Source organism: Urocitellus parryii, chromosome 5, assembly GCF_045843805.1.
Source record: "Urocitellus parryii isolate mUroPar1 chromosome 5, mUroPar1.hap1, whole genome shotgun sequence".
Classification (NCBI taxonomy): Eukaryota; Metazoa; Chordata; class Mammalia; order Rodentia; family Sciuridae; genus Urocitellus; species Urocitellus parryii.
In genome coordinates this window covers 50,336,033-50,357,592 of record NC_135535.1, presented here as the reverse complement: position 1 = coordinate 50,357,592, position 21,560 = coordinate 50,336,033, and positions in this window count along the sequence as shown.

Sequence of the window (21,560 nt, the reverse complement as noted above, 5' to 3'; positions counted from 1 at the left end):
CTATGGAAATAAGCATAAAAGGTTAAAAATCAATAGTTAAAATAATGTTTATTACTGCAATTTTACAATAGTAAATAGTTGAAAAGAACCTAAAAATGTCTAACAATAGAAAATGTATTAAATATAACTAAATATAGTTATTAATATAATGTTCTGCAAGATTGTTCACCCTAGATTGCTAAGTGGTAAAAAGCAGGTTACTTGACATTGAGGAAAATAGCATCCATTTTTTGCAAAAATAAAATGCATGGATGCATAATAAAGATGAGAATAAAATAAATGTATCTCAAAGAAAGCATATGTTAGAATTAAAATGATGTCCCCTTTCTTTTTGGCTTACCTATATTTTTCCAAATTTTACACAATGAGAATGTATTACTTTAATTTAAAAATGACTGTTACTACAAGAATCTTATTTGATGGGATTTGGGTAGAGAATAAAAACCACATACGAACAATATATCAGTATTTTCATTATGTAGCTTTCTTATGTAAGAAAGCTGCTTTTATCTCTCTACTGAACATATTATTAATTTCCTGTAGTGATATTCCACTGCTGTAGCTCTTTAAACTTATTAATTGCCTGTATTTCTATCCATAAAAATGCAGACAAGGCTTTTTTCTTGTTCTCTGGGAGAGATTATTGTAAGATATTGAGGATAACGACCCCTAAGCAAGTATTCAAGGAATAGCTTAATTTGTTAGGGTACTACAGCAATGTGATGATAATTATGATTTTGTTTCCAGTGTGGGAGAGTAAGCTGTGTGCTAAAGCCACAGACTGTACCTCTTCATAGTTCACCCTGTTCAAATGCCACTATGATTGGAATGGAGAACGGGGGAAAACATGGGAGGATCGTCCTGAAATGTCTTTCCCCTTGTCAATCAGCAACACTGTATTGGTCAATTTTTTTTTTTTCCACCGCTGTGACTAAAAGACCTGATCAGAACAATTGTAGAGAAGGAAAAGTTTATTTAGCGACTTAAGTTTCAGAGGACTCAGTCCATAGACAGCAGGCTCCATTCCTCTGGGGTTGAGGTGAGGCAGAACATCATGGCAGAAGAGTGTGGTGGAGGAAAGCAGATCACATGATGATCAGTAAGCAGAGAGAAAGACTCCATTTGTCAGATACAAAGTATATACCATAAAGGCACATCCCCAATGCCCACCTTCTCTAGCCACACCCTACTGGCCTTTAGTTCCCACCCAGTTAATTCTATCAGGGGATTAATTCAGTGATTGGATAAAGGCTCTCAGCCTGATCATTTCTCCTCTGAACCTTCTTGCATTGTCTGACAGATGAGCTTTTGGGGGATACCTCACATCCAAACCACAACAAAAACCATGCTTGTGTGTGAAGTACAGCTGCAGTTGGATCAGGGATGCTAACATTTAATTTAAATTCAATTAAATTTCTAATTTAATTTCTAAATTCAAGGAATATAAAGCCAGTGTAATTAAAAGTAATGAAATGCAAAATTCTCTGGTCAGGTTCTCCTATTCTGATCATCACACCCTTCTCTTTCCTCCAGGGTTTATTTGCTTGTTTCTGACCTCCTTCCCAGACATTTCTACTCTGTTCAGCAGATTGTTCATTTGTTTGCAAAGAAACCATTCATTTTCAGCCTGCTCAATGACATTTCACCCTTTTCATTATCTTAGGAAAACCTAGCTCTCACCCAAAAGACGCTTTACAACTCTGCTGAAAGGTGCACATTCTTCCATAAGCTTGACACTTACAGGTTTGACAGGAAGGGTCAGATCCCCCTAGCTCCATGCTATTGATTCTTTACCACTGGTCTCCTAGCCCAGGGCTGGCTTCACTAGTGCAGTCTCACAGACTCCTGAAATTCTTGGGGTTTAATACTTTGCGGTTGCCATCTCGAAATTCTCAACAATTCTTGTGGGCTGAATTACATATCCCCCAAAATTCATATGTTGAAGTCCACACCTTTCACTAATTAAGAATACTGTGACTGTATTTGAACATAGTATCTTTAAAGAGATAATTAGGTTCAACAAGGTCTTTGTGGTGAGTTCTAATTCACTGACTGGTGTCCTTAAGAGATGAAAACAGACTGCACAGAGAAAAGACTGTGCAAAGACAGAGGGGCAGTATATGGTGCTTTGCTGCAAGGTAATACAATGATTGAATGTTCTCATTTGTGTTTTTTAAGGGAACTCTGGTGAAACAATGGAGCATGGACTAGAGATTCAGAGTCTCAGCTTGCATGGAGTCCATATTACAACTTCCCTACCTTCCTAGGACAGGTTTCTGGCATCCTGTTCCCCACACTCTACACCTCTGGTCCCACTAACCTTCCCCTTCTGGTCCACTCCCAGGAGTGGAGTAAGCCCACGTGTGTTCCACCATTGCCCTCTGCCCTGGCCAGACAGGGGATTTGGGTGTGAATGCAGACACAAATAGGGAGAAGTTGGGTGAGCAGCTCCTGTGGCATCTTTGGGTAACACATGGCAGTACCATCTCCCCTCCACGTTGATAGTGCCATGATGCGTTTGGTAGGTGACTTGGCAGGAGTGAGCCACTTGCCATCCTGATCCCAGTCCAATGTGCATCCTGGATAGAGGTTACCCATTCTTGCTTTTTGCTTTTTTGCAGTGAGTTGGTGTTAATAGTAAGCTTTTTCACTGCTGTGACTAAAAGACCTGACGAGAATAATTACAGAAGGCAGAAAAGTTAATTTGGGGGCTCACAGTTGCAGAGGTCTCAATCCATAGACAGCAGGCTCCATTCCTCAGGGCTCAGGATGAGGCAGAATATCATGGGGGAAATGTGTGGAGGGAAACAGATCACATGATTAGGAAGCAGAGAGAGACACTCCACTCACCAGATACAAAATATATACCCAGAAGGCATACCCTCAATGCCCACCTCCTTCAGCCACATCCTCATGGCCTTCAGTTACCACTCAGTTAATTCTGACAGGGGATTAATTCACTGATTAGGTTAAGGCTATAACCCCCAATCATTTCTCCTCTGAACCTTCTTGCATTATCTCACACATGAGCTTTTGGGAGACACTTCACATCCAAACCATAACAGTTGGGATGATTGGGATGATAGGCTGTGGGAAGGAGAGACTGATTTCTCAGCTTCCAAATGGGGTGTAGTGCATCAGGGGAGGCAGAGCTCAGAAGTCTGTGGGCTATGCCCTGAGGCATGGGACAGAGCCCCTGCTGGGCATCTGTCAGCATCTGAGCTACCTCTGTAAGGATCCCCGTGTCCAAGCGAACCCAACATGAAATAGCGATAGAGACAAGTGAGAAGAGAGATTGTAGGAGAAAGACAACTTTTTTTACTTTACTACTTTGAATAGCACTATATTCCAGCTCCTACATTTTCTTCTAACTTTGGGTCCCTCAAGTTACATAAAGCCAGCCATGCTCAGCCCCATAAGAAAATGTCACCACTTTAGGGCTCATACAATCTGGTTATTTCATCCTTTCCACTTCTCCTCTGTACTTTCAATTTACTCCCTTCAGCTAGTATACTTATCTCCCTCCCAGTCACCATGGTGTGGTCATCCATTGTTAATGTGCCAGCCGTCTTCAAAGCTCACTGTCCATTTCATTGACCTCAACATCCAGTCTAGACGAACAATTTCCTTTATGGCCATCCTCATCTTTCTCATCACCCTACAGTTCTGCCTCTCAACCTTTGCACTGGGACCCAGTGCACAGACTTAGGGGCAAATCAACCAAAGTAGGACACCAGGTAAGTTAGCTATTGCATTTGAGCCTCAGTTTCTCTGTCTGTAAAGTAAGGAGAATAGTGTTGACTTTATAGATTTGTTGTAAGGGTTAAATAAAATAATATGGATGATGTGCTTAGCAGGATGCCTGGCACTGAAGATGTTCTCATTAGGTGGTGAGTGCTTTCCTTTGAATCAGGCTGTCACTCTCTGACTTCCATCAGAATTGGCCCCAAACACTATGACCTCAGTCCTTCCATTTCTTCCTTTTCCCTCAGTCTCTCATGACACTCGTCCCCTGCCCACCTCCACTAAGCTTCACTTCTTTTTTTTTTTTAAGAGAGCAGCCTCCTCAGTTTCTTTTCTGCCTTATTTGAAACTGCAAAGTGCCAGCCCAATGATGTACTTTCGCTGTACCCAAGCACTATTAGAGTCCCCTGTAGCATTGTGCTGACTCTGTGCCACCTGGCATCTAGAGACCCCAACTTGGCCTCTCTGCTGCTCAGCAGCCCTTTATGGCTCAGGTCATGCCGGCCCCTTTCTGCACAGTGGCTGTTGGAAGGCCAGCCTCCAGCCTCCTTGCCTTTCTATCCTCCCACTCGACTGGCCCCTGAGCCTGCTTTCAGCATCACAGGGGAAAAAGCAGGCATCAGATGGCCTCTTCATCCCCTCCTTTGCTTATCAACAGATCAACATCCCATGCATCCACACTCCCTCTCTGCCAACCCAAGGATTTTCTCCTGCACTCTGGATCCCTTTTCTCTCCTTTGCTCAGCCAATTATCCTTTACGCTTCACCATCCACCACTTACTTTCTATATCATCTGCTTCTCCACAACGTACACACCTGATTATAACTTTTTCAATATTTAGGAGGAAAATCCCTTCCTTAAACATAGATCTTCATCTAACTTCCTTGTCTTCCCAGCTGGGCTCTTCAGAAAGCAGATTTTACTGACTCGCCCTTCTTCTTTCCTCTTTATTCCTCAGCTCCTTCCATAAAAGGTTTGTCATCCTCTCTACTCCAGTTTCAGACAATCAATGGCCTCCCAAGGGTCAATCCTAACCTAAGGGTCAATATTAAGGCACCGCCTCACTCGGTTCTCTCAGCTGCTGACATTGTTGAATAGTTTCTTCTGAATAATCTCAAATCGCCACCCCCTTTCTCTTCCCCTTCCAGAATACAGCTCTCCCTTGGTTATAGTTCCACCACTTTGATCTTACTGCCTCCTTCACCTCTTCCTCCTCTGCTATTTACCTCAGAGGTTGCCATGTTCGCCATGTTCTGGGCTTCTACCTCTGCCCTGCTTCTCTTCTCTCATCCCCCCTCCCCTGCTTTGCTCTGCTCTCCTCCTCTCCCCCTTCCTTTTTCTCCTGTCCTCTCTCTTATTCTCTCTCATGACCTCTCTTGATAAATTCATTTACTTCTGTGACTTTAACTACCCACTATATTTTCTGATGACTCCCAAAACCCTGGGCTCCTGGATCTCGGAATCCAAGTAGTATCAATCAGCCACAAAGTTTGCCAGTTGAATTGGGAAACTCACTTCAGCTCCATAAGCTTCAGTTTCCTCATCTGTAAATGAGATCAGTAATATACCTGTTAGGCTTATGTTTGACTTACTTCCCAATTCTAACTTTACTCCCTGACTTGAAATAAGTCTTCTAGTCTATTTTACTCAAAATTTTGGAGGCCTTCAAATAGTCAAAGAAGTCCATTTTGAAACAGTCTCCCATACCTATGTAAGACTAGTTAACAGGAGCAATCTGAATGCAGTTATGTACAGTGTCTGTCAACTCCTTTAATATGCAGAAAGCATATCTGGGGAGCACTGTCCACCTAGGCATTCCTTACCCAATGAAATCACTGGCAATTCCAGAAATCACTGTGCTGCTCTAGCCTCTCTATGTGAATGGCTTTTCTTCCTTGCCACCTTCCTCTGCCAGCCACCCCAATCATTTCTCCATCAGCCCACTAGTAGATTGACCACTTCCACTCGATCTCTCCTGCAGCACTGATCAGATTTTACTGATGCCTACTTATCAACCATCCTGAACTTCATTTTTCTGTCATGTCTCTGTCCCAGAGCCCAGCACAATGCTGGGCATACAGCAGATAATAAGCATCCGTACTTGGATTGACCAAATAAAAAACAATGGAGAAATGCTTCATCAGAATTCCACTAGGGGTCACTTTCTCTACATGTTAGGCAGAAATAGTTCAGGCGCTTGGTGAATCCGCTCTATGAAAAATTCAGCTTTGTGTTTAATTTTTAAAGTCATTTGTTGTTTATTTAATGGAAACTGAAATTCTGCCATGTCGTACAAGCCTCGAAGCACTGTATGAATGTCAGCTCTATCTGATTTTATGGATAATGTCAATATTCATGTTTGTGTAAAAAATGAAATTGAATATGGCATTTAATTTTGCATATTAAGAATTCAGATCACTGAACTCACATAAAAGGTTACTGCCTGTTTTTAAGTGATTATCCTTAGATAAGGTTCATATTTAATTAGTTCATTTAAAATATATTTCTAAATGATCTCAAAGACCTGTGCTAAGTGTTTATTTTCCACACTTACTTTCATTTAACATCAGTTGCAAAATTAATGATTATTCCTACTGATCATCTTGATCTGTTTACTACCCCAGAACTTTTACTAGGGGGAGGTGACATGAAAATCAAAGTAAGAGCCACAGAGGAATGGGACCAGGTGAAGGGAGGAGGGAAGGAAAAGACGCAGTGATATTGATCAAATTCTATTGTTATATTGTGTGCATGTACAAATATGTAACAACAAATCCCACCATTATGCACAACTATAATGCACCAATAAAAATATGAAAAAAAATAAGAGTAGGTGATCAGTTAGAAGCTGATTTCAGTAGTAATTAATAGCCACGTAAATACAACACCAATATCCTTAGCACAGACATAATGCTTAAATATTTGGGCTGATTTCCTCAAATTCAATATTCTTGACTCATCTTCAGAACAGCCATGGCACCAAGATTCTGTTTTTAAGGAAAAATATTGTTCTTAGTAACATTAAACTTGTAATGGCACAGCGAATGGCTAAATACAGAGCTTAGATTCTCTGTCAAAGGTTTAGAAAACACAGAGACATCAATCAATGATTAAACAGCAGGAGGCAAGAGCACGGGGGAGGAATTACTAAAAGGATGGTCGCCTGATAATATTGGGCTGTGAGGAATATTTCCCATAAACTTTGGGAAAGCCCTCCTATGAGACGTCTCCCTCTCATCACAGAAGTCTCCAAAATCCAATGTCGATTGTTGCAGGTCATTTCTTTATTGTATGCCAGGAAAATTCTATCTACACCAAATAAACTTAGTCTCTGTGTGTGAGCCTATTGCACAAAAATTTTCCGATTAGGAATATTCTCACCATTTTGGAAAAATCTCCACATTTACCTAACTGCAGGAAGTCTTTGTTTCTTAACATTGATTTGTCGTTGTTGCTGCTGCTGTTATTTCTCTTGGTTTTTGTGCCCATCTCTGCATCGACTCCAGAAAGAATTCTTGGAGCAAACATAGCCGGTATGAGCTCTGCTCTGAATCTCTAGAACAAGCTGCCCACAAAGGAGTGACCTTGACCTCTTCCTCTTCCTCTGTACGTGAACAGCAGGGTGACTATAGGTTTTGGCTTCATCCCTTCCTCCATCCTTCTCTCACCTCTCAGATTAAGTTAAAATTGTTTTAAGTCCTCTTTTAACTCTACATACATCTCCTTTTTACTATTTACATGGAGTTTCTGGTGATTTTTTGATTAATAACTGTCCGTCAAATTCAGCTGAGAGCTCTAGGAGAGCTGGATGTGAGTCTTTGCCCAGCAGAGTGTCTGGCATGAAATAAACACTCAATACATAAATGCATAAGTGAGTAAATAAGTGCATGCATGAACGTTACAAGGGATGAATAAATAATTTAACCTGTAATACGGCCAGGTTGTTATGAAACAGTAGAGAATAAATATGTTACTGTTTCTCCTAGTAAGACTTGAGATGACAGACGTAGGCAGAAGTATTTTGACTTTGAACCCTGTCTAGAGAAAAATTCTATCTTCAGTTTCTTCCCATTCTTTTGGGGCAGCGCTCCCCACTATAGAATGCAGGATTCTTTAGGAAACTTCTGGAAGTGGAAGAAAGGTCCTGGATTATTTTGGATGGGTGGGTATGAGACAAAGAAAGCCAAAATGTTCTATATGATAAAGAAACAGAAATGTTAAGTGTTTTCCTTTGCAGCCTAAGAAATCTGTGATTTGGAATTCTCGGTGCATGGAAGAGGATAGATGGGAGAGGGGATTCAGTAGGGAGGAATCCCTACTCAGGAATATGTCACCTCAGGAATATGTCACCAAGTGAAAGATAAAATGCTACTCCTCCTCTCCTATGTACTACTGACATCATTTATTAATACAGAATACAGTCTAAGTGTTCAAGTACATTGCTTATTTGATCCCCATGAGAACCCTAGGAAACAAGTTTTCTGTCTCCTAATTTTATAGATGAGGAAACTAAGATCCATAAGTCAAAGAATTCACCTGAAGAGACATAGCTGGTAAGTGGCTAGTGATGCAGCAACCTCTACTAAGGAAGAATGAGGCATTTTAATGATGCTAAAGCCTGATATTTAAAATTTTTTACTATATTTTTAAATTTTTATTTTGTTGTGGTGCCGACAATTAAACCCAGGGCTTCATGCCTACTAAGAAAATGTTCTACTACTGAGCTACATCCCTAAACCTTTTTATTTTTTGAGATAGGATTTTCTAAATTGCCCAAGAGGGCAGTCTCCCAAGTAGCTGAGATTATAGGCAGGCACCACTGTACCTGGCCTAAGTCTTAGCTATTTGAGGCTCAACCCAAATGATGTTCATCTGTGCTAGGTGCTGTGGCTACATGGTGAACAAGAGAAATTCCTCATCTTCTTGGAATCCACATTAAAATAAGGGTATTGAATAATTAAGGAAGCTATTTAAGTGAAATATTATGAATACTTTGATAGAAAACAATGATATAGGAATATTTATGTGTTGTTATACACGGAGAGCTCAAAACAGTGCAGGGCTTGCAGTAGGCATTATAATTTTTATCATGATAAATATCATCATTAGGAAAAATGCCTACACAGAATGAGAAACTTTTCCAATGGGGGGAATAAAGAAGCCTTCTTAGGGGAATTTGCACCTGTACAAAGACCTGGAGGCAAGAGAGAGTCCATCAAATGGGATGAACTGCATGAAGTTCGGTGTGGTTGGAGCTTAGGATGATGTGAAAGACAGCAGCAATAGGAGAGTATATAAACTCAGGAGCTAGACTCATACTAGCTCAGAAACTTCTAATCATGTTTTATGCTGTGGGCAATGAGAGCAATTGATGGGGTTAATTTTAGGATGACCCTAGATGCATGGTGAATGGCTATTTCTGGCTGTTCAGAGGAGAATGTCTCCATGGCCTCTTGTCCCCTTAACCACCCGTGCTACTGTCTTCTACATAACCCTCTGTCCATCACCTCCTTCACTCTCCAGAATGTTCTAACATTCTCCTGACTGCTTTACTCTAATTTGACCACACAGCCATGACCTTCCATTTGTAAGATGTTCTGAACTCAGTGCTGTTTCCTGCAGCTTCACAACAAAAGACTGAAAGAAATTAGAGTGGAGTTATTGCACAAAATACAAACCAGAATGAGGTAGCAGATTTCTCCCTTAACCCAGAGCCCACTGTGTCCAGCGTCCTTGTCCCTGCCAGCTGCCATGTGGCTAGATGTACTTTCACTTACAATAGATCTCTTCACCTGGTGCCTGTCCTTCCTATTCCTTGAGACCCCAGTCCTTTGTCCCCTGCTCCTTTCCCATGTGAGCTGTCATTCAAAGAAGTCCTAACAGGACAGTGCCCCTTTCCATTTTATCCACACTAGTTTTATTTACTTATGTTTTATTTTTTTGAATTCCCACTAAGCTCTGGGTCTTGACTTTGAATAACCAAGAGGCTCCCAAGATGAACTCTGCTATACTTTCCCAGTCGTACTTTTCCTTCCTGCTCTCCATATTTTATAAGAACACAGAAATCCTCAAAGCTTAAGTGACTCCAAAGTTCAATAGGTTGTCAGTGATAACTTTTAGAGCAGAGCATTTTTTTTTTCTGAGACTTCTGACTTCCATATATGTTTTGTCCAAATCTCCTTCTTCCATCTTGAGAGGTCCTTGAGGATGTGGAAGTGTTAGGTGGCTCATCTCAGTGCCTGCAGCGTATTAAGATTATGCTTCACGAATGTTTGCTAAATGGATGTGCTTCATTCACGTCCCTTCAATATTCTTTAGATGAGGTTAATTATAGGATGACACTGGCTGCATTGTGGAGAAGGGATCAGAGCCCAAGCTACCCTGCCTTTCCCTTCAGTGCCAGTGACCACTTATGGCCAGTAGAGGACAGCAGAAGCACAAAAGCACTGGCCCTGGAGGGGCTTGCTGAAGTTCTGCAGCCAAGTTGTAGTCAGACACATCATGGAATACAATGGGTGGTTGTCAGATTTAGCAAACAAAAACACAGGATACTATGGGACATACTTATATTAAAATTATTTGTTCTTTTCTGAAATTCAATTCACCTAGGTTTCCCACATTTTTCCTGAAACCCCAACAAGTGCTATTGTACATGAACCTGATACTCAAGAAGTGGCTATCAGAGGCACATTGGCAGGAATTTGCCCGGGACAGCATATGGTGAACATATAAAAAGCAAATGTGAGTGCTTATGGTACATGGGATTGGCTAACTCAAGTCAATATCACAGGCTGCCCTGGAGGACAGACTCTATAGTGGACAATGGAATGATCAGTATGACATGGCCTTCCTCTGTCACCTCCTGTATGGGGTGGTCCTCTATGTATGCCATGTAAAAAAATGGTGACAGTGGAAATAAAATATGAAAAACCTCGTATGTGATCCCAGATCAAGTAGTCATTATTTAACTGGAAACATTAATAATTATAACTTGTAATAACCCCCCTTCCTTGATCTTGGGGGTCTTTCAATTTGCATAACAATCCATGTCTCTTAAACCAGAATCTTAGTTTTCCACATAATTTTCTGCAACATTTTCTCTTCCCTAAGGCTCATTTCTTTCTAGAAACCTCCCATACCTCTGCTTTGTTAAATAGACCTTTCTCTAATTAAATGAGGATATTCATTCTTAATTCATTTGATAAACACAAACATTGAATAATTTGAAACACACATTCATTTGGGTCCACATATACTGAGTATCTACTGTGTAGAAGAAAATTTTCACCATTTGGAAACTTTTATTCTAAGCCAGGTGTGGCAGCACACACCTGTAATCCCAGCTACCTGAGAGGTTGAGGAAGGATTGAAAGATCAAAGCCAGCCTCAGCAACTTTAGTGAGGCCCTAAGCAACTTAGTGAGACCCTGTCTCAAAAAAAAAAAAAAAAAAAAAGAGGGCTGGAGTTGTGGCTCAGTGGTAGAGCGCTCACCTAGCGTGGGTGAGGCACTGGGTTCGAACCTTAGCACCACATAAAAATAAATAAGTAAAAATAAAGTCATTTAAAAAATTAAAAAGAGTGGGGGATATGGTTTAGTGATTAAGCATCCTCCTGGGTTCAATCCTGGTACAGAAATAAATAAATTCCTACTTAATAAAATAAATCACTAGAAACCAGAGTAGAGATCCTCTGCATCTAAGAATCCTAAGATAGTAGAACCTAAGAATCAGGTACTTGGTCCAAACTCCTCAAATATGGATGGGGCATGCCAGGCCCAAAATGTAAAGGCTTGCAGCAAGTTCCACATAGAACTTGTGATAGGACTGGGGTTTGAACCCTTATGCATGCCTCCTTGCATTCAGTTTGGTACTACACAAAGCTGTCACAATGCTTTAGCATTCAAAGCCCTTCTGGGCCAGATCCCTGGTCAGTTTTCCAATCCCTTATTCCATTCACTCCCAATATACATCCTCCTTAATTAGATTATAGACACTTTTTTGGCAAGGGCTCTTATGTGCCTAAACTTAGATTCTGCAGGACCAGATAGGATTCAGCGTCCTTTGGCTGGTAACTCTTTTCTCCCATAAAACCCTTTAGGTTTGTGACTTTATAATCGTTTCCTCTGGACTGTGTTTCCCTCTTCTGGTGGTTCTCTCTCTGCCGCCTTCGTTCATGTCTTTCTCTATCCTGAAGAAGGAATGTTCCTTTGAATTTACTCTATCACTCTCCCTCCACAACCTCATCAACTACCATTGTTTCATTGCCATAAAACCCCCTCTCTGACTCCCAAATCTCTGTCTTTAGTTCTGACACTTCCCTAGGATCTAGACATTCAAGTCTTATCTAGATATCTCTTTTCAGATGTTCCACAGATTCCTCAAACTATCTGAAGAAACTTTTCTATCTTTAGCACAAGCTGTTTTCTCTTCCTGTATTCCAGGTCTTGCTAATGACATCATTGTTCATCCAAATTTTCTTGTCCCCTTCATTCCTCTAATTGCTCACCAAGCTCTTTCAAGTCTGTCCTTAAAATTCCTTGACCCCATTACCTCCTCTCACACCTCCTGCCTTGGTTAAGGCTAGGAGTCAGAGAGTCCAATGCCTAAAGGAAGTGAATAAGAGAAAGAGAACATTAAGAAGGGTGAGTGAGGACTGTGCCCAAATAGAGTCAGCAGGCCTGATTTAAAGGAGGCACAAAACACTTAGTTTAAACAAACTCTTGCCATGAGGGAATTCTGGTCCACTATTACTAGATATCCCAAAATTAGGAGAAGCTTATATTTATAATGTGAAATCTTCTGATTTTTAAACATGCCAAGTTATTTAATTAAATGTTTTTTGTTTTTATTGTGGGTGGACACAATACCTTTATTTTATTTATTTATTTTTATGTGGTGTTGAGGATCAAACCTAGTGCCTCACATATACTAGGTAAGCGCTCTACCACTGAGCCACAACACTAGCCCATATTTAATTAAAACAAACAAACAAACAGTTTGGATGGGAAAAAAGCACACCCAGCCCCTGCCATAATGCCTGTGGGTAGATTCTGTCTTTGCTGACCAGTTCGCAACTCATGTGTAAGCTCTCCTACATTTTTGCATAGACTATTGCACAAGCTTCCAAAGAAGTCTTCCTCATCCACTCCATTGTCAGAGTGATTGTTTACAGATGCAGTGGTAATGATGTTGATAATCAAAATTTTAATTCTGAGGATTCACTATGTGCCATTTATTTAATCCTTCAAATAGTCCTATGTGGTACTATCATTATCACTGTTTCCAGATTAAGTACTTCTGAAAGTCTAACCCTAGAGTTATGCTTTTATTGACCTTTTCTATCATCTTTTTTCCCCTGTGGCCTTCCATATTCTAATCTGGTGGTTTTTAATCTTTTGTGGAGCCTTGATCTTCTGGCAAACACTACAGAAAGACTCCAGAAAATCCTTACTTGATTTTTGTCACCCTACTCTGAAGTGCTTTCAAACCAGTTCTACGATCTCCTCTGGTACTTGGAACCAGCTGAGATTGGCAATGCCTTCTGGGTGGTGTGCCCCAAGCATGGACTGGGGTTCTATGTGGACTTTGGAGTTTCTCTGGCCAGTTCTGTGGATGGTGTGAGCCAGTTGCTCTGAGGGGGTTATATGACTCATCCTGTGCAGTCTTCCTGGGGCTCTGACATCAGGCCCAGTTCTAGAAGGGGTGCTGGCAAGCCAATCACTCCCACTGGGTAATGCATATTTTTTAAAGGATTATATGAAATTATTGTCATGGCACTGACATGCTAATTTGGAATAGCTTAAATTATTCAATATACACGGGAGCCCAGTAAAAAGTATTTGTGCCTTAGGAAAGGTGTCATGTAACATAATAATGGATAATTCAAAGAGAGTTCAAAAGAACAGACACAATATAGGGATTAATTACATACTAATATCTTACTGTCATCTTTTCAGGTGAAATATCCCGAAAATGATCATCACCATCATTTGGCAATAATATCATTTCACAAAACACTAATAGGTGAAGCTTTTTCAAAAACAGTGTAGGAGCTGTAAGGAAGCACTTTTTTTCTTGAAATGGGAAGTCATGGTCAAGTGTTAAGGGAACGGTGTCAGTCAACAATAATCTGTTCCAAACAGAGCCAGCTGGGAAAGTACAGAACATTCATTTCTCCTACCTGTGCACTATTAATCTTAGACCCCGGTGTGTAGAGTTCTTACAAATTGATCCAACAGCTGTGAAAAATCAAGTAACCTCCTTAAAAATAAAACAAAATCCCTCCTTGCAATGTGAGTTATTTATCATCTATTGATAATGTGATGTTGTGGTGTCTTTATAATTGTTTTGAATTTGCCCAAAGGTCCCAGAGAAGTGTGTATCTGTTTGACAAGTATCAAAATACAAGAGAGGTAGCAAATCAAGGCTGATTCCACTGTGCTGCAGTGTAAGCCTCCTGCCTCCAGGGCACACCTGGGAATTTGAGGAGGTTCTCCAAACATTCCGTGTTTTCTTTCATCCAAAATGGAATTCAGGATTTTGTTGAGTACCTTAAAGAAGTCTGCCACCGAGTAAAATGTGTTATGGCACTGAGCCTTTCTTTTTGAAAGGAGATTTTTCATTTTCTTTTAAAGTTGCTCTACAGCTGCTTCCTTTATCCTGTAACTTTCTGTATTCTCCTCCTTGTCCTTCTTCAGTGATTTATTTCTCTCTCTCTCTCTCTCTCTCTCTCTCTCTCTCTCTCTTTTCTTCCTCGTAATTCCAATTTAGTTGATCAGAACTTACTTTACTCCAGTATTTCATAAGCTAGATGAAGGTTCTTTTTTTCTCCTTGGTCAGAAGTAGATATTGTATTTAGAATTTTCTTGCAAATAGAGGGTTTTTTCCAGCCACTGAACTCACTTGTTAGTGTGAAAGCAGTTTGTCTTCTGTGTGAGATGGACCTGAGGAATGCTCAAATACATTTCTGCCCCACCAAGTTCTTCTATTTCATGTATTACAGATCACAGATTGCATAAGCATGACTTTTTCACATGTTCTCTGATTCTCATTCTTTCTATTCAATAATTAATTCCATAGCCAATATAACACAATATCTCATCCCTGTCACTTTTTAGTATCTCTGCATTGATTTCAATTGACCACTCTCTCTGAAACAGCAAACCTCCTGCAGTCACTCTCTATCCCCTTAGTGTCTTTTATCTTTGCTCCTAGTACCCATCTGCACTTAATATTTATTTTTGTACGATGTTTGACAGGGATATGGTCTATTTTGTTTATTTATTTTCTTCTCCAGTATCCAGAACAGTAAACTATCCTAAAATATTTATTGACTGAATAAATGAATTATAATAACCTAGTTCTTCTTTACTAATAATTTCCTAACATTTTGCTGCCTTATTTCCTTTTCTTTCTTTTTCTTTTTTATTAATCATATAAGATTATAAAATGCCTAATAAAGTCCAACCTGGCCACCTAGGGATTGATCCCCAGCGTCAACTCTTTGTGGTAGCAGAGTTGATGTGGTTTTTCTTTTAGCGCTTATCTCAATAATAGCAAGTTTGCTAACATAGGAGCCTCTATAAAATGTATTTAAGGAGGCAGTAATATTAAATTAACATACTCTCTTATAACTTGTAAACTCATATGTTAAAACAGAAATATAAGAGTATGGTCTTAGCTCGAGAAATATTTTAGCTTGAACAAATATTCATATAAATAAACTAGATTGAATTGTAATAGAAGTAATTAAAGTCAATTACTTTGCTTATAAAATTTAGGTACAAAGGCTTAAAATTTTAATTAATTAATATGGCCAAAATTTCCACCAAAGCACCTTCATGGCCAAGAAGAGGACATGAATGTCTCGAGGGTCTTGAGGTATTACAACACTTGTCCCCTCAAAGATGAAATTATTTTTATCTTACTTAACGAGTCATGTTGGGGCTGGAGCTCTAGCTAAGTGGCAAAGCACTTGCCTAGCACGCATGAGGCACTGGGTTCAATCCTCAGCACCACTTACAAATATTCTGTCCATCTACAACTACAAAAAAAAATTTTTTTAAAAAGAATCATGTTACTTTTTCATTCTATAAAATATATTCTTTCCTTAAATTCTAATATAAAATATTAGAATAAGTTATACTGCATGTATGTATGTCAATATATGCTCTCCTGTATATCTAAAAATAATAAATATAAAATTTTAAAAATCCTTATTTGTTTTAGTATAAAAACCCATTGAGTGACATGAGTCAACTGGACACTCCAGAAAACATTTTATCTTGAGACTTTCGATCCCTTCTGGAATATCACCACTTACCTACCGGGAGTCTGGGTTCCCAGCGTGTGAATTTATGGGACTAGGTGCCAGCTCTTTGTGGGTAGTACCATTTGGGTACTGCACAACGTTATCACAATATTTTAGCAATCAAAGTCCTTCTGAATCCAGCCTCCATTGTAGTAGTCCAGGTCCTTGTTCCATTAGCTCCCAATATGCGCACCTTCTCAATTAAATTACAAAAAAATTTTTCCACATTTTTTAAAAATTGGTAAAATTACAGAAATTTTTTTGGCAAGAGCTCTTACTACTCTTTTATATGCCTCTCATTGTACCCACCAAACACAACCATCTAGTACATGATCCAGTATTGTATTAGGACAGATAGGCCAGGTTCTAATGAAATAAGAAGCAACTCCAAGGGGCTAGAAGTGTAGCTCAGTAGTGGAGTGCAAGCCCAAATGCATGAGACCCTGGGATTGATTCCTGGCACCAAAACAAAACAATCAAACAAGCAAACAAATAAAAACCCACCACAGTCTAAGTAGATTAATATTGCAAAATCTCCAGTAGGTCTGTATATTCTCAGAGCAGTTGTCCACTACATGATGTCTTACTGTTGCACTTCGTAGTCTTCCCATTACAAGGCAAGGAATCATCAAGAGTGGAGAGTTGAGCCCCCACAATCAAATGCTTCCACCATGAAGTGTCGTGTGTTGCTCTCCTGCCATTGGTCAAAGCAAGGCAGATAGCCATGATGACCTTCAAATAGATGGGGAGTGTAGAAAGAGGGGAACCAGGTATTAGTGGACAATAGCACTACATGCCATGTGTGAGATATCTGTTGACTGAATAAAATTTAACACATCTTTATTTTAATTTCTGTTGTGTATGCAATTGCCAATCTCTGTGGTAATGCTATTATTGACTCATTTCTTGCCCTAACTCTACCATTCTTCTTTGGATCCCACTTAAACAAACAAAACAGAAAAAAAAAGTGCTAGCTTAAACTTTCATTGGAATGAATTAATTTGAAATACTTTCAACATAACCATGAAACCACTGTTATCATGACTACATCTTAATCGTACCCTTTACCCCATCACATTGACTAACAGACCACTAAACCTTATTCCCTCCCCACTCTCCCGGTAAAATGTTTAAGGTTTACTAATGATAACTTCACAGTGTATTACCTGCCTTGATACTTTATAGGCACACTAAAACTAATAATATATTTTGAACAAAACAGAAAACACATTATGTAACAGGAAAACATCTTGCAAAGAAAAAGCATAAAGCATGAGATACTTGAAGATTTTGCTTCAAAATGATTCAGACTAATTGATTGATTTAATAAGTACATCCTAGGTACTTAATAAGTACTATTCCTACGATAGATTTCAAGGAAATGAGAGCTTAGTTTATGAGAGATAAATTAGTTATGTTTTCAGAAGCGTTACACGTCTGCCTAACACCTATAGTGACTTCATTGTACTGCCCTGGCTGAAGCACTACAAGTACTGGTTCTAGCCCACTCTGTCTACTCATCTCATACCCAATGCTTATGCTCTAGATTTCAGTGACCACCACCCCCGGGCTCGCCGCCCCAGCAGTCCTGGAATTCCTCTGTTCTTTCCCCACCTATTTCTGCCTCACAATGACTTTTTGGAAAATATGAGTCAGTTATCTCATAGAATGCTCCATCTTTTAGATCAGGTATAGGCAAACTGTGGCCTGTTTTTGTATAGCTTCAGAGCTAAGAATAGTTTTTATATTCGTAAGGGGCTGTAAAAAAAAAAAAAAAGGAAAAAGAAAGTGGATGATGAGAGAAGGAAAATGATGTAATGGAGACCATGTGTGGCCTGCAAGACCCGAAATGTTTACTCTCTGGCCTTTGGCAAAAGAAGTTTTCTGACTTCTGTTTTATCCTTCTCACTGGTCTTCTGATCTTTCTCTTTCCTCCTGGTATTATTTAGTTGCCTCCGTTTCTTAGATTTGGGGAAAACTGAAAATTAGGTATATAGTTGTGATATACAATATGGCAGTTTCTTGCCACATGTGGAGACTGAACACTGGAGATGTGACGAGTTCAAATTGAGGTGTACTGTAAGGGCAAAGTACACATGGAATTCAAACTCTTAGGATGAAAAAGAAGAATGTAAAATATTTCATTAACAGTTTTCACATTGATTACCATGTTAAGTTAATATTATGGGTGAATTAAATAAAATGTATCATTAAAATGTCACCTGTTTCTTTTTTCAATGTGGTGATCTCTAGAAACTTAAAAATCACATATGTGGATCATGTTATATTTCTATTGACAATAGTGGTCTATAGACTTTATTAAAATCAGGTTAAATACTTTGGGCAAGAATTCTTCACATTGAATTTATACATTGAATCTTAGTATAAGGCACAACATCTCCCATGTCTATTATTACTAACATTGTGTCATAACCTTATTAAGGGGCAACTGAGAAGAATATACAGTGTTTAGGTACATTTCGTCCTTTGCAATTTGTAATCTATTACAGTCACAAGATTATTCATTCCCCAATGACTTTTCATTTAATGGTGTTGGTATCCTTTGGTAACCCAGGCTTGAGTCAGTTATTACACTGCAGACTTAATCAATATGTTACAATCAAGCGATCATTATGGCTATTATTTGTTTGAAACTCAAATTTCTGTACAAATCATGACTACATGATTAAGTGCTACACAATTAAAATCTTAAGCTAGTGGGAGACTTTGAAGCTGGCTCCTGAATCTCTTGTCATAACTCCGTTAATTTTGAGTGTTTCCCTACTTTCTAGAATAAGAAATTCAGGTTCAACTAATTCTTTCTCTGTCCCAGAGGTGAAATCAGCCATTTCATAGGAAGTCTCCATTTAAAACAAACAAACAAACAAAATGGAATTCAAAAATCAAGATGAGGGTAATTGGTGTGATCACCTATAGGTGTGATTACTGGGGTTACCCTGCTTTTAGTTTTTTTTTTTTTTCAATAGACAAAACTACAAAGTATATTTTAAGAAATCAGAAGCATATATTATTGACATTTCTAATTTCAGTGTAATATTATGTTTTTCTCAGATTCTTTTATATTTGAATGTCTTTTCATGCATATTTAAAGCCTTTGGAAAAAATGTGAATACACTTACTTATTATCTTTAACCTACAATATATAACAATTTCAAAATTACAACAACAATATTACAACCAACATTAACCCTAGTGAGTAAAGTTTATTTTGCAGATCTTTTGTCTTCAGGGTTTAACCTACTAAGGGGGTATAGTCAGAGTATCTTAAATAATTATTCAAATTGTTCAAAAGTAACTTGAAATAATTATTTTCCTTTAGAGTTTATATTGTATATTTGATAGACAGATTCATTTGTTTCTGTGTTCAATTTTAGGTTTTGTCTTTGTTTCTTTTATTTTTGAATATATAAAACATTTACGGGCTGGGGATGTGGCTCAAGCGGTAACGAGCTAGCCTGGCATGCGTGGGATGCTGGGTTCGATCCTAAGCACCATGTAAAAATAAAATAAAGATGTTGTGTCCACCGAAAACTAGAAAACAAACAAACAAACAAAAAACATTTACATGGTTCAGAAGCCAAGCTATGTAAGTTAAACTTAGAGCTCCTGTCACACTTCCATGTCTTCTGTATCCTGTTTATACCCCATTTATAGTAACTATTTTCATTAATTGCTAATTTACCTTTCCTATGCTGTTTCACTTTGTTTTGTTTTGCAAAAAATATACATGTATGCACATTATTAAAACTATATGCATGTTGTGTTAACTTTCTGTCGCTACAACAAACACCTGGCATAAACAACTTATAAGGAGGAAAGGTTTATTTTGGTTCCTGGTTTCAGAGATTTTAGTAGTGATTGGTTTTGGTTCTGTAGTAAGGCAGAACACCACGGCAGCAAGCAGGTGGTAAAACAAAACTGCTTACCACGTTGTGGCCAGGAAGCAAAAAGAGAGAAACAGGGGGTCAGAGTCCAATATCCCCTTCAAAGGCATGCCCTCAATGAACTAATTTCCTTCCACTAGGCTCCACCCTTTCCTAATAGCACCTACATTGGCAACCAAAAGTTTAGTATGTGGAACTTTGGGAGATGTTGGGGGACATTTAAGACTCCAAACTGGTTATACATTGTTTTATGTTTTTCGTTTCCTTATTTAAGATAATGTCCTGGAAACCACTCCCTGTCAGTTTATAGAGCTCTTCCCTACTGTTTAATTTCAAATAGCTGAGGACTACTTCATTGTGGAGGTGTACCATATTTCATTCAATTGGTTTCTTATTGATGAATATTTCTGCTATTTCCACTCATTTTCTACTAGAAAAGCAATATATCAAATAATACCCCCTTTCTTTCTGTATGTGTGTGTAGGTGTGTGTAGCTGTAGTTTTAGACTAGTTCCAGGAATCTCATTATTAGAAATATTCCAAGTGATTCTGATACATAGTTAGGTATAGTAAAAAGCATATCCAGGAACCAAAAATTAGGAAAAAAATTTTTTTTAAATGAAAAAAGAACAGATAAAGAAGCAAGGTTCTCACCATCTTGAATCCTCACCTATACTACCTAGTAAAGTGCAATGGAATGATGTGAACAGACCCTTAACACCTGGAATCTTGTGCTGAAGTCATCATGTTGGTAAGGAGGATATCGGATGTATACAGCATTTACACAAGTGAAACTCAAGCAGGTGTGTTTCAGTTTGGCTATGTTGCCTCTGAAGTAGCCACAGAGCAGTTTTTTGCATAGAACTAGAGATCAGAGCAGGATGCATTAACTTGTAGGTTATAGAGTAGGTAAAGGTTATTTGAGGGAAGAATTATGGAGTGAAAGCTCTTAGAATCCAACCCTGGCGAATACCAATACTTAAGAGGCCACAAAAGGAGCCCCTAGGGGACCATAAATGGACAGAGAGGAAAGAGGAAAACCTGAGAAGTCAAGTGACAAGATCTCAGGAAGTGTTTCTTTTTCTTTTGCAATATTTCTTTACATTTTATTTACCATAAACATTAATAGAGCAAATACTAGAGAAAGGCTTTTTTAATAATTTGATGATATAAAGCTGAGCACTTAAAATAATGCTTGTTCTCCCCACCCCAATTCAACAGGCAGATATCATTTATCTTTATATAGGATGATTCTTGAGTATCAGTCTCTTGATAGTTTTGAGAATCTTTGCTCTGTAACTTAAAAACAATTTAACAAACTGTACACAATCATGGCATAATATCATCAATCATAGCATTCCCCATAGTGATTACATTTACACAATATCAACACCAAGATCTATGTTTTAGAAAACATAGTAATAAGTCAAACCACAAAAATCCAGGATTTAATTTTAAATATATTTATGAAGACCATGAGAAACTGATGTGACTCCATTTTTGAGAAACCAGCTTCTACCTCAAGGCCTGTCCTAAGGAAAGGGGTGTGACCCTTGTCCTGGGAAAAACCCACTCCTAAGCACATACCCACCCTGCTGAGT